This window comes from Catharus ustulatus, chromosome 14, assembly GCF_009819885.2.
Source record: "Catharus ustulatus isolate bCatUst1 chromosome 14, bCatUst1.pri.v2, whole genome shotgun sequence".
Lineage (NCBI taxonomy): Eukaryota > Metazoa > Chordata > Aves > Passeriformes > Turdidae > Catharus > Catharus ustulatus.
Genome location: NC_046234.1, coordinates 14,427,432 through 14,438,734, shown reverse-complemented (window position 1 = coordinate 14,438,734; position 11,303 = coordinate 14,427,432).

The window sequence follows — 11,303 nt, the reverse complement described above, 5'->3', positions numbered from 1 at the left end:
CAGGGTAACTCGAGGCAGGGCCTCTTTGATCAGGTAATACCGAGCCCGATGAGCAGGCTGGGCTGTTCCAGCAGTGTCCTGTCGGGATAGCCACAGCCTGGAATTCGGCTGGCCACGAGACAAGTGTTTAAAAACTGCCCTGCTGTGTATTCTGCAGTACGCGTTCTATCAAGGATTTGAAACTTTTTAGTAGATACAAAGTCAAATTTAGCGTGACTGGTGCAAGGAAGAAGGGAGAGACGCTATGCTCCCGAAGTCGTGGGCACACCGGGGAAAGAGGCGCAGTCTCCGGAGGTTGCAGGGGAGGATGAGCTGCAACCTCCCGGCCTCGCAGAGCCGCTTCTCGGCACCGGACCGGGCCCGGCCGAGCCGGGCTGCCCTCAGCACAGAGCGGCTCCTGCTGAGGGCAGGGCCCGGAGCTGCGGAGGGAACGGGCCGGGCGGCGCTGGGGCGGAGCGGCCTCCGCTGCCTCCCGCGGCCGTCAGGTGTCGCTGCCGCGCCGCTCCAGCCCCGGGCCCGGCCCCGCTCGCGCGCCCTCCCGGCTCCAGCACAGCCCGAAACCCGGCCCCGCTCCAGCCCCAGCCCCAGCCCGAAGCCCGGCCCCGCTTCATCCCTGCGCCCAGCCCCGCTCCAGCCCCAGCCACAGCCCGAAGCCCGACCCCGCTCCAGCCCCAGGCCCCGCCCCGAGGACCCCGCTCGCGTTCCGCGGCGGGTGGTGCGGTGGAAGCTGCGTGGGAACATTCTTGGCGGTCCTGGGTTCGCGGCCTCTCCAGGGAGAGGGTTGCTGGTCAGAAAGGGACAAGGACGACTTTCAGGCGGGGGGACGGGTTTTATTTTTAAAATCGGTGTAAAAGTAGTGCAAATAAAGCCCGAGCCGGCTGACGGGCCCGGAGGCTCATTGGCAGTCCCGCTCGGTAACTGCGGAAAGCTGCAGCACCGAAGAATTCGTGGTCCTGGGAATTGCCTTCCTGACAGCCCTGCTGTGGCCCTCGATATCGCTGTGTTAGCTGCTGCTTTCTGCTGGGACCCGGCTGAAAAGGAAAAGTGCAGGGCCTGCCGTTGTCAGTAATGGCAAGAGCCTGGTTCTTGTCAGCCCCAAACCATAATCAAACCCACACAGCTGTGCCGGCCATCTCCATCCCTGTCCCAGCCCCGCTGCTGAGCACCGTGTGCTCGGGACTGTCCCTGAGCATTTCTGGGTACTGTGTGCTCACAGGTGATGGCAAACACCTGCATGGACCCAATTCCTGGGCACAGGGCACCTTGTGAGTCTGCACAGAATCACAATGACCATCTTTCTAACTGTGCATCCTTCAGCCTGACCCAAGCAAATTTGTTCCTTGCTACCTGGCAGTTACAGTCCCTCAGGTTTTGCAGGTGTTTCCGGTTGGGATGAACACTGTAATGAGTTTCATGCTACTAATGCCTTGAGACAGGGGAAACTCGGGGAACAAAAGGGATGGGTGAGTGACAGCCTGCGTCACACAGCCAGCACTGGGTGTGCGGAGGTGGCATTGGTCAGGGAGCGAGTGTGTACTCACCACTGGAATGTCCTGCAGGAAAGGGGCCTGTGCCAGGCCTGAGAGGATGTGAAATGAGAGGAGGAACTGAGCTGACCCACAGGCAGCTCACATCCTGAGGAAGGGGAACGTCAGGGAGAGCAGGGACAGCGGGTTTGGCTGGACTGGGGAGAGTGATGGCAGTTACAAACCACAGTAGAGCAAGGACATGAGACATTATTACTCTTCAGGGACACCTGAGATGAATCATCAAGAGTACCTGCACTTCACAATGGGAACTGGAGTTCCTATGTGATGGGGAGAGCCAAGGCTCATGCAGATAAAATATCAGTGCCTGCTCTGTAGCTGTGTGGCCATGCCAGCATGCCTCACTCCTGCAGCAAACCCAGAGCTCCCTGTGCACCTTACAGAGCTCTGGCTGCCATCCCTGGGGTGCCACAAGCTTTCCTGCTCACAGCTACACAGAGCTCCTTCATCCCCTTTGAGCAGCTCCCAAGTCACACTGTTACTGGGGCAATTTGTTGATGAAAATGTGGTTTGCAATGTCGTTTTTTTAGGGAATTAAACATTTTGTTTCTCAGGGACACATTTTTTCACTTTAATCAATCTTTGGGAGATAAATAAAAGTATATATGCATACTGAGTGTAGCATGGTCCTTCTCACTTTTCCTTTCATTTATTTGATGAAGTGAGAGGGCTCTCCAGTTTCTTTATATATGTAACATTTTTCACTTGCAAAAACATGGGAAGAATAAAATAAATGCATATTTCAGATACTTTTTCCTTTCATCCCTTGGTTCTTAGCCTTTTACATCATGTGCTCATGGGAAAGATACAAAGTATTTCTGACTTCATGTGAGAATTTGAGTTTCTTTGTCTCTTAAACCTTCTCTCAGTTTACACACACACTTCCCTGCATGTACAGTGTGACAATAGCTTGAAAGCAAGTTTGTCTTCCCCAATTTTTTTTAGCCCACATAAAAAAGATTGGGAGCATTTCACTTCTCACAACGTCCTGGCTTTAGCCTGTCTTGAGCTTGCCACACACCGAGAGCATTTGGCCAGTTAGACCCTGCCTGTCCCAGACCTTGCCAGCAGTGGCACCAGACGAGCTGCCTGACTGGTGAGAAGAGAGGTCCTGGTTGGTCCACTGCAGTGAAAACTCTCTCAGGAAGAACTTGAAAGACACAAACCCCTAAAACCTTCTGCATTTTCAGCTGTACACCCAATTTAAATGCGTTCGCAACAAAGTTTGACAAAGTCCAGTAAAGGATAAACTGGCACAGTGGGACTGCTTCCCATTTTCTTTCATTCCTGTCTTTAAAGGAGGATTTTTCTTCCAACAGAAAAGCTTCTTCCCTCCTAACCTGCAGCCCACAGCACAGCCATGCCCTGGATCACAGGGGGGTTTTTTTCAGTTCACAGTGCATGAAAGAAAACACATTCTGTGCTGCAGTTCATCTGAGAAGTGTTTGCATAGCATGAAACTTTACGCTTGCCCATGCTGCCAATTGGCAATTGTTCCTGATTTATGATATTGTCCAAACAGTGTTCAGGCATCATTTAGCAGAGTATTATTAGCAAAGGCTAAAATGGTGCCAGGGTGTGAGCTAATAATTAAGTAGGATAGACAAGCACTGGTCCAGCGCTGAAGCTCTTAAGCTAAGAATGTTTTGCTCACAGCATTGCCACAGCCTGGGACTCAATGGAAGCTGGAGGGATGTGATTTGGGAGCTATGTAGTTTATACACTGCTCTGCCAACTGGGATATCCCATAGCATCAGGAAACCTTGGTCCTTCCAACACTGCTCTGTTTCTTCTTTTTCAGTGACCATCAGCTGCCACAGCATAATTCAAGCATTGTAACATTTATATTCTTATATAAATAATCACAAAATCATTTCTACTATGAAGGTTGTTTTGGTTCAAAAGAGGAACATGAATGAAGTGCTGCACACTGTGTAGGGGTTCAGGCAGGAATGGGATGTGCAGGGGATTGCCACCTGGAGAGCAGGAGGAGGCTTTTCTCCAAGAAAAGTGACAGCATCACAGGTGGCATTGTGGTACCATTCTTAGAGATTGTGGATACTAAAGCAACTGGAATCAGGGCTGCATGCACTGATAATAGGTTTTGAAGGGCTGCCTTGGTTGCTCTTCAAATGCCCAGCAAGCTTCTTTGCTCCTGCTATTTGTACAGAATACAAATACTATGGGAGCAGTATCGGGATCAGGAAGGAATCAATGTGGATTATTCCTGAAATCAGGGTGGTCCTCATTTCCATGGAAAAGTAGTCAAAAACATCTCAAGGTCGTTAAGTTAAAAGAAAAGCAGTTAAGAATAAAGACTTTTAATGTGTTTTGAAGGACATTAGAGTCTCTTAAACAGCTCATTTTTTTCTCTTGAGCACAGCAGAAACTGCTCATAGTCAGTAATTGATCCAATGCACTTCACCCTCCACAAGTTTTCTGTTCTGACACTCTTGCCCACTATTTTATTTATTTACTCACTGTTTAAAACTATTTGTGTGTCCAGTCTGAGATCACAGCCTCTGCCACAGGCAGCTCCCAGCTCGGGTGCACTAATCAGCACCTCACCTTCCTAGTGAATACACCTGGCTCAGCTAGGGTGTTCCAGTGAGATGGCCACTGCCAAGGGACTGCCTTTTCTGCTGCCCTTCCCTAAACTATTATTTGTTCTCAGAAAGCTTTACATTATTTCATGATTTCTTAGATGTTTCTACCTGCCAGTTATTCCAGGGAGTTTTGATGAAAAATGAGGGCAGAAGAAAATCAAACTGGAAGACTACAAAGAGCTGCCTGTACTCCATGGCACCTCTTCCAAGCCTCACATCTGGAATGGGAATATTCATATGCATGGAAAGGTACTTTGGCCTAGCAGAAGTTGGTTCCCTGCAGCACATTCCTGAGCTGCAGACTGAGCCTAGACTAACATGATTTAAGTGGCAGAGCTTCCATCCCCTCATGCTGGGAAATGCTGCCAAGGTTTTATGAATCTTGCTGTTAGGACATTTTTCTTACTAGGTTTCAATCTTAAGTATCCTTTTGCACAGTTGCATCCCACAAGTTTCAGATACAAGCTAAAATGAAGAAGAATGACATGAAACAGAGCCAAGGGAAAAGCATTAAGTGATGTTTGTACATTGATAGAAGGGGACAAAATGTCCTTGGGAGAACAAAGAAATTGATTGTTAATAACACATTTAATGATGCAGACACCAAAGTAGTTTTATAACTGCTGTGAAGTCCCCATGTGTTAACCTGCAAAGTGATCAGGGTAGCTCAGGGAGAGGATTGCAGGGTGTGCATTTGGATGCCATGGCAGTCCTGTGCCTGTCCCCACACAGCTGGGTCATCTCCAGTGCTGGGCATCCCCTCAGGAATCTTCTGGACCTGCTGGCTTAGGAAATGCACAAACAAGTGGGTAGCTTCTAGGAACAAGGCTCAAATTCAAGAAAAGTGCATTAATCTGACTCTAAGTACCTGACAAACTTTGTTTGATTGTATAAGAGCTAAACAGCACGGAGGGAATTTAAGTGAGGCCTGCACTGAAAATGGATTTCTAACCTAGACCCTGAGCAGAAGATTCAAGCCCAGCAACCTCTGACAGTAGATGTGCTTGGTCCACATATATTTGGCAAACAAAAGGGAGTTTAAAACTGATTTAATCCTTTCAACTTTTTCTAATAATCAAGTTAAGATGAGAGCCATGCAGTGGACAGAAGGAAGGTCAGCACACCCGCAGTATCTGTCAGGTGAGAGAATTAGAAAGATGGAGAAAGAGAAGAGATTTGACCAGGGTGATGAGAAAGAGGAACAAAAACAGTTAATACCAAAACTCAATAACGACAAAGTGAAGGAAGTGAGGATTTCTCCAATCAGCACCAAAACAAAGTCTGAACGTGTTGGGACATTGGACCAATCCTGAAACCTAAACCATCCAGATCACTGCCAGCAGTTTTCTTTTGACAGCTTCAGCTACCAGGGGAAAAGAACTGGGCAGCAATTGCAGAGGAGGAGATCCAGAGAACCTCACAAGCAGGTACAGCACAGATGGCTGGGGGCTCTGTATCTTTTAGGTGATGTATTGGAGTTCTAAGGCAGCAACATGTATAACAAATGAGGTCACCAGACTAATATTATTACAACAAGTTCCACATGAATTAATCATGTTTGAGCCATGATAACAGAGGGTTGGTTCGTGTGTTATCTCTGAGGCTCCCATCTCTCTGGCACTTGCTCTTAAGCGGGTTGCCTTAGGATGGGGCATGAACTATTTTCTTTCAAAAGAAAGCAAGCATTTCTTTCAACAGCAGACTCATTTATTCTGAGTTTTATTCTTGGGTAGGTCAAGCTTTGGTAGTGGAAGAAATTCCAAAACTGCAGTATGATATTTTTGTAAGGTTTTATGTTGGGTTTTTTCCCCCCTTTCTGTGCAAGACACTGTAAGGACCCTGGGAAAGTTTCCCCCACTAGCCTTCTGGTTTTGAGATAAATGTAATCTCTTTATAAAAACACGCACTCACATAGCTTACAGCAGCCTTGTGCTGGATGTGGTGTTCATCATAAATCACACCATCTCACTGCCAGACCAAGTCTAAAACAAAATGAAATAAACTTCTTAGTGAATGTCTTAGCTTTATTTCTGTCCTCAACAGCAGGAAACTTATGTGAAAGGTTTTTAGTAGCCTTGCACCAAAAAAAAAAGTTTGAGAGATCTCCAGATAAAGGTTTTCCTGAATTAATACACACGTAGGTTAGCATACATCAATGAATAGAAACTCTTATGACTATGAGAGGGAAAACCCATGCAGGGAAAACCCATGCAGGTGTGGAACTGCTTGGGTGCCTATGTGACATCAATAGGTCTGGTCATGGCACAGGATTCCAGTGTGACCATCATCCCTGATGCTGGCTGTTAGCAAAGGAATGAGAAAATAAAGAGAATGAGAACTTTGACCAAACTCCTGGCAATCAGAGCAGCTGTTAGTTGACTTGCACATCACAACATAAGTTGAAGTCAGGTTAATGGCAGTAGGGTATCCATGGGCTATTTTTCTCAGTCTGGTCATCCCAAGAATCACTGCTGTGCTTTACTGTGCAATACAAAAGATGTCTCTGTGGCTCACATGGAGCAAGCAGGAAACCAGCAGGAAAGAGTGAAGATTCCACAAAAATTCCGCCTTTTCCTGTATTACTGACTGTGCTGATGCTTTCTCTGTTCAGTTCTTGTTTGGCTCCTGGGCACTCACCCAGACTCACCCTCCAGCAGAGACAAAAAGTGCCATTCATGGACTGAAAATTGGAGCTTCGGTTCTGGGTCACCATTTGGCTGACAGATGTTTCTGCTTGCCTGTCTCCATCATCCGTTTTTCTCCAACTAATTCCTGTCCTAGGAAGTGTGTGGCACTAGTGCAAAGAAGGAAAGGAGGAAATTTTTTTACACAAAAAATTAAAAACATTTGAAAAGCCTCAGGGTGTGAATTTCTGACCTGTTGGCCTCTGATGTTGGGAGGGTGTGCCTGCACCTCCAGGTATGGGTGGGAGCTTGACTGCAGTGGATATTTCATGTAAGTCACAGGCACAAGTTACACAACATCTCCCAACCGTGTTTCACAGGTCAGGAAGTGCCAGCAGTCCAACAGCTCAGAGAAATGCTGTCTGACAAAATGTGCAGAGGTGAGCCCTGGTCCTACAGGGATGAGGGGCACCTCTGTACATGCAGAGCTCTTGGTGTGTCCAGGCCTTTGAGCTAAGACCAGAATCTTAATGAGGGCTGTGGTAAAGCAGGAGGTTGGTAAAGTACTGGGTAAAGCTCAGGAGGAATTCCATTTCTTCATTCCTTCAGCAGATCAGATCTCATCTTAACTTTGCTCCCTTCAATGAGTCCCTGATGGATTAAACTGGCCCAGAGAGAGGAGGCAAAAACTCGGTATATTTTGTGTTTTGAAACCACCTTCAAACATATCCTCACAAAGCCACCTTACCCCCTGAGAACTCCTTCCTGGATGTGGCTCTCACAGTCCTTGTAGACATTGTTGAGAGCAAGGCCAGAAGGCAGGGAGCTGAGTCCAGCAGCAGTGTGCAGTTCCTCACATCCACCCCAACACCATCCTACTCACACCTGCTCACCAGCACCCCCTGCTCCTGTGGTTCTCCCATCAGTGTTTCCTTCCAGTGTTTCCTTCCAGTGTTCCCCAGCAGCTCCTCAGGCAATACTGGCCCTTCCCAGCCTTGTGGGCAGTCTTGGCTGCCAGGGTGAACCAATGGATGAGCTTTAAACAGAAGAACAGAACAAAAATTGCTTCCCCTCAGCAATTTCCCATTCCTCCAGTGCCCCCACAACCCCACACTTGCTGCTATCAGATGTCTTTCTCCTGACACCCATCAACTCACAGACTGAGAGTTTCAGAGAGACCCTCACATCACCTTGTCCCCTGGACCAACCTTGCTCCTGACAGAGCTCCTGGGCTCTGCCATCCTTTCCTTGCTATTCCCAATAATTCTCTCTGAGCTCTCTTTGCCAAGGTGATGAGCATCTCCAGCCAAAGCCCTAAAGGCAAAAAAGAAGCCAAAATCCTTGGAGTTTATTTCTCTTTTTCCTCTGTTTTCCTCCTTTATCAGCAAGCAACAATTTCCTGGTGAAGATGAGCAGAAAGAATCAGCAATACTGAGCAAACTAAGAATACTTGTTCAGAGCAAATGCCCCCAATATTTCCAGCAACCAAAGCCCCCTGCATACGCAGAAAACCTGAAAAAAATTAAGAAGTCAAGACAGTAGCTTTATATGTTTTAATAGTTTGATTTCAAGCTATCCAAGGCTAATTTGGAAAAAAAAATAGAAACAGAAACATATAATAGGTTTCATTCGGGTTTTTTTAACTGTTTGGTTTGATTTAATTTTGTTTCATTTCTGAAATATTTTGTGCAGAAAAGTAAGAAAACAGAAAGAAATATGTTATTTTCTTTGTTCGTTTGTCATGACAGTCACAAAAATGCATTTCTGAGATTGTTTTCTTCCTAACTTATGTCTACTAACTGTACAGTGCCTCACAATGATCCCATAAAATCCTTGGGAGCATGGAGAGCAGAAGAGCTGCTCGTCCTGTCCAAAATGCCAGTGTGATGAGGGAGGGTGTCACATGGCTGTCACATCAGCAGCTCTGTGACGTGGCTCATCAGCCTCAGTCTCTGACCCATCTCATGCACACAGCTTTTGCCTCATGGTGTCCCAGGACTCCCACAATGATGGGCTTTTATTTCCCATCAGTGAGGCTGAAGGGCCTCCCTGTTCAAGGAGGGATGATGGCAAACTTTTGTATATGGGCATTGCTGCATCTTAGTAGAAATATTTTGAGGATTTCTGACTTCCTGGAGAGTTCTCTAAGCTGCTCCACCTTTGGAAGCACAGGACAATGGTGTTAGAGAGTAAGATTAAAATCTTGGAATTTTTGCATGCACTTTTACAGAAGGAGTGAGGTCACAGACAAATTACTAAGTTGTTGGAAGGAGACTGGGACTGTTTCTAAATGTTTGTCATTTCCCTACAAGGGATTTTTACCACCTCAATAAGCAGCTGTCCAAGGCAGGAGGTTGAGGGAAACACTTTGATGACACTTTGACTGATCTGGTCCTGCTGATGCCTCTAAGGGCGAGACAGTTTTGCAAAGCTCCTCCACCCAGTTCAGAGCACTGTGACTAACTCTCCTGCTTAGAGCCCATTTCCTCAGAACAGCAATCACAGGCTGCAGACAGCAGCCTGGTCCTGCCCCAGTGCTGTCCTAAGAACAGCCAGCACAGTCCAGCACCTCTGAGGGAGCCTTAACATGGGTGTGATACCCTGCCCAGGAATTCCAGTGTCACGAAGTAATTATTTGTAATAACTCAGAGTAACAATTTCCATATGTAGGACTCAAAAACAAGAACTACAGGTTAGGAAGGAGATAGATACAGCTTGTTAGATGAGAGCAGGATTTCCATGTCCTTTAAAATAAGATCTGTCCTGTTTTCTGTTTTGGTCTCCATCACTCCACCAAAATAAAATCAGCTGCAAACAGATGTGTCAGTGAGCAGGGGTGGAATTATTGCTAGAGGTGTGAGGGGGAGGGTTTGACATGGACTGAACTCTCAACACCATGATCATACTTTACTGATTAAAGGGCCTCAACTGATGCACCTTTCACTTCCAGTTTCGATTAAAACCTTGACTATCTCCTCCAGGTCAGCAAGTTTGGTGTTGAGGCTCTTTCAGAACTATCCAGAATGTGGAAATTCATAAACAGAGTGAGAGAGACACAAGAGACAGAAACAAACTGAGGTGTCCCTAAAAAATTTCCATGCAAAGAAGCCTGTGTGCTTCCCTGCATGGAGGAATGGGATCTTCCTTTGCTCATCCCTCAGAGAGTTGCTTTGTCCAGCTGGGCAGAAAAAGCCAGGAAGGTGAAGGTTAATGCCAAGGAGGTTTTTAGCTTGAATGGTGGCTTTTTTTCCCTCTTCCACCCCCCATTCCAGCACACACACACAAACACACACACAGGGTCTGGCACACACACATCCTGGAGCAAGGAAAGGAATTCCCTGCAGGACACAGGCCAGGACCTCAGATGATACCAGCAGCTGGTGTGTCCTTGTCCTCACCCCACAGAACCTTCAGCCCTCCCCAGTGCTCAGAGCTGGGTCACCAGCCCCACGCACAGACCTCGCTCTGTTCCTCAGCACAGCATCACCCTGCCTGTGGCCAGCACAAATCCTCTGGCCCCCAGCCAGCCCACAGGGTTTCTTTCCCCCTTCTCTGCCAAAGCAAATTGACTTGTGACACCTTCCCTTATGTTTTCATCCTTTAAAGGGTGGAAAGCTGAAAGCCTGGCTTCACTGCATTCACTTCCATGCCTCCTTTGTGCTCTCCCACCTAGATGCTAAATGAGCTCTTTCAGGGAGGACTGGCCATTGGAGTCCCTGTGGGCAGGCAGGGCAGAGTGTGCCCATGCACAGCCACTGCCAAGCACAGCCCAGTGCCCTCCCCACTGCCCAGGGGAACACTGCTACCCCAGGAGGGTGTCCTGGGGTGTCCTGGCTCCTTCTGCTGCCACTCCCCAGCATTTCCCCCTGGGCCTTGGCCATCCCACTGTTTTCATTTCAGAAAAGCACATAACCTAGTTCATCCCTTCTCTGACATCAAACACATTGCAGGTATTGACTGAAAGACAGGAAAGAATTTTCGTGCACTGTAGATAATGCATCTAATTGTCCTCTAATAAAAAAATAATTTCTAACGTCACAATCTCAGACAAGACCTTGTGCTGACAAGTGGATGCCTTCTTCTGCTTCCTGCACAGCAGCAGAAACCCAGTCCACCTTCTCAATCATACATGGTTTGCAGCATTTTTCCCAAACAGAATGAGAAAAGGCACGTCCATGAACTGAATGAATCTACTCCTGGCTCTTCCACTGACTCTTCTACTCTTCTCCTTGCATGAGATTATGAGGGACAACCACGTGACTTGTGCTTATGTAAAATATAACACTGGCAATAATAAACTGTTTAATAATAAAGGTGATGCCAAAACCAGGTAGAATCATCTGACAATTTGTTTTGCTAACAGAGGCACAAAGGACCAAGTCCAGAGCCCAGTGGAAGGCACCTGTGCACTCAGATGCAGTCCAGTGAACTTGGGTGTAGCCAACAAATCCCTTCCCTGTGCTGTGCCAGTGGCCAAGGCGCACGGTGCCAGATCTCATGTGATGAGAACAGCGCCCTCTGCCAAG